The 3,282-nt window shown below is 52.6% G+C and overlaps 1 pseudogene; it reads right to left on the bottom strand.

Moving 5' to 3' along the window:
- Nucleotides 1-558: 558 nt before the first annotated feature.
- Nucleotides 559-1,706, bottom strand: LOC123154975 (BTB/POZ domain-containing protein At1g50280-like; annotated as a pseudogene).
- Nucleotides 1,707-3,282: the final 1,576 nt, after the last annotated feature.

Genomic DNA, 3,282 nt, shown 5'->3' with positions numbered 1-3,282 from the left:
AGAATATTTTACTACAATATTTGGGATTGGCTTATCATTAGCTACAGCTCTTCGTCGAACTTTTTAACCACCGGGTAATCATCATGAGCAAGTATTATCCGAAATAATTTTGCTTGAGAAATCGGTTTCAAATACGAATTGCCCGATTTTGAAACCTGAATTGAATTTTCTCCAAATAGAGCCGAAAAGTTGAAAATTTGAAGAAACAGTTCTTACCTCGAGGTAGATGTCCAGTGCTCTGTACACGCCGCGCAGAACGCGTCGCGCGTAAAAAACAGCTTTAGCGCGCGCCCATCGCCTGGTTTGGCGCAGCACGCAGCGCTGGCTCCAGCAGCCGCGCTAAAATGCAGCGCGCGCGCCGCTCCAGCAGCACGCAAAAATGCAGCGCGCACGACTCTTGCACAAACAACATATGCATTCGAAAACAGAAGAAAAAAGATCAAAACAAACAAAAATAAATAATTCAATTTCGTTTATTACAACTCAAACAAACAGTTTATCGTTCAATACGTGCAGGCACTGTTCCTCGGAGGACCAGCGCGCGCGGGGCGGTGGGACTAGAGGGGGGGGCGGAGAAAGCGCGCGGGGCGGGGATTGGCCGGGGAAGCGCCGGAACGGTCGTCGGCTGGCGCGATCGGCGGCACGGCTGGATGGGGGGTGGGAGGTGCGAGCGAGCGCGCGAGAGTCCAGCGCGCGGGAGCGGGCGCAGCAAATAAGCGGCGCGCGATTGTGTTTCGGCCCGCGCGCTGGACTACGTATGCCGCGCGTGTTGTTTTCGCGCGCCTGCTGAAGCAACTATTCCGGTTACGCGCGCGTTAAAACAGGGAATTTTGCGGTGCGGCGCTAGTTTGGCGCGCCTATTGGAGATGCTCTCATAGCAGTCCCTGGCGGAGTTCGGCATGCTCTCGGCGACGGCGAGGAACCTGGACACGCGCAGCCCCTGGTCCGACGAGATCTCCGCCAGGTACTTGTCCACCAGCCTCCCCGCCTTCCTTATCCTCTGCGACGACGATGGTGAGCCGTCCTCCTCGACGGAGCTCACGAACACCCTGACGAGCCGCATGATCAGGCTCACGTCGTACACGCCGTCATCGTCGCTGGACACGAGCAGGTCGTCGAGCATCGCCTGGTCCAGCATCCTCCCCACGAGCGTCTCCAGCCTGTGCCTGCACTCCCAGCTAAGCCCCGCCGCCGACACGGTCCGCAGCACCGAGAAGAGGCCCGGGCACGAGAACGCCGCGCCGCCGCCGGCGAGCGCCACGCCGTGCACGGCCGTGTCGGCCAGGCCGGCGAGGACGCTGCCGCCCGAGTCGCCGTCCGCGTGGCGGCGCGTCGGAGGTAGTGCAGCAGGAACCGCGTCAGCATCAGGTTCCTGTTGTCGGCGCCGTAGCAGCCGGGCGCTTTCATGGCCTTCTCCAGTGGCGGAGCCAAGATTGGAGCAAGCCCCGGGCCCAAAAGAAAGTTTTCACTGCAAGGGAAAAACTTAACGTCCATAAAGGTTTTAGCTACCACCAAATTTACCCCACACAAAATAATATGTCTCAGTTGCATGAAAATTTTAAAATTTAAACCCAATGCTTAACGATACAACAAAATAGATAAAACATGACAAAAACTACAAAGAACAGTATGTGATAAAAAAGAGTACCAAATCGGTGGTTTGCTTCATCAACGCCTCACATAACCTCATCAACCGTGGAAGAAGAGGCAACACCTTCAAGACATGAAAAGCAAAATTTCATAAGAGAAAACATAAACATCAAATGAAACAATTATTATTGATGGAAATCTAAAAACTTACCACTTCATCGGTAAAAGCCCTCTGTGTGACTTATATGATTGAGCTCGATTCCCTCCATCTGAAAGGATATTTTAGAAACCCCCGTTGCAGACATGGGTGAGAAAAAAATTCTTCTTCCTTTTCTACATATATGAAATGAAATTGGCAACTACATCAGTTTGAGTTCAACAACACCCTCTACATATATGACTATATAGATACATTGATACACACACACATACATTATTTCAATTAAATTTCTGTTCACATTGACATTGTAGAACATGGTACATGACTACAAGTAGAAAGCATGAGGGAAAACCGGGAAATCATCAAGAAAAACTGCCAAGATGCGGCAATCAAGCAGCCAGCACACAGGAGGGCGGTGGCCAGGAGCCCGGGAGCAGGAGAGTGGGAGGGGCGGAGGCGGCCAGTGGACGACGCCGCGGCGGCGGAGGGCGGCACGGACGCTGGAGTCTGAACTCTAGAGATCGATCGTGTGTGATGTGAGATAGGTCGTGGGCGGCCGCTAGTGTGGAACGTTTCCTGTGCCTAGGCAGCTACGTACTTTACGTCTCTGGGTTAGATCGATCATGGCCTCGTAGGTGTTGCCTGGTGCGTCCGTTTCAGCGTTTCAAGTGAGACAGCCCATCGGGTTTTTGGCCTTCTTCTTTTCCACGCTCCGGGCCTGCAGAAAAACATATATGTATAACAGGATGTTCAAATTTCCACGCCCCGGGCCTGGGCCCTGGGTGCCTGGGGCTCAGCTCCGCCCCTGGCCTTCTCGACGGTCGGCGGGGACAGCAACGCCACGTCGTCGAATCACCACTCCCTACCGCCGCTCAGGCACGACGGCTTCACCGACTCCAGCGTCTTGGCCGCCGACGAGGGCCGGCCGCCAACATGTCCTGCGACGAGGACGAGCACGTTGACGATGATGAGCAGTTAAACTCAAGTGGTGTAGTGCGGGTTCATTAGTGCTAAGGTCAGGGGGTAATTGCAAAAAGTTCGCCGCTGACCCGCTCTACTGACATGGCTCCAGTTGGCGTCATCTGATTGGCTAAGGACCAAATCTGCACATTGGATGCAAGTTGTAGGAGGAGATGGTTTGCTTTTTCAAGCTATGGACTAGATCATCATATCCTGAACAAGTTACAGGACTCGTGGTGCTATTACCTCCAATTATTTCCATCAAGCTGCATTGTCTGAAAGCACCGTGCCTGTGTGCACATCCGATCACTTTCAGTGTTCATGGCCCCACACGCAATCACTTTGATATTTTTCTTGTGGTCTTGCAGCCCTGCTTCAGTGTTTCTGCTTGGAGCGGAGCCATATGATGTTCAACGTTTCCTATGGAGCACTGCGTTATCAACTGGAGTAGTATAGATATGGGGTTGTGGTATAAAAATAGAAAAAAAATCAATCTGGGCCATTAGATCAACCAACGACGGTACAGATTCTAGTGGAGGCATCTCAAACCACTTAGGCCTTGTTTCGATGTG

This window comes from Triticum aestivum, chromosome 7A (genome assembly GCF_018294505.1).
Source record: "Triticum aestivum cultivar Chinese Spring chromosome 7A, IWGSC CS RefSeq v2.1, whole genome shotgun sequence".
Taxonomy (NCBI): Eukaryota; Viridiplantae; Streptophyta; class Magnoliopsida; order Poales; family Poaceae; genus Triticum; species Triticum aestivum.
Note: the sequence above shows the minus strand (reverse complement) of the source record. Positions and strands in the feature narration are given on the sequence as shown.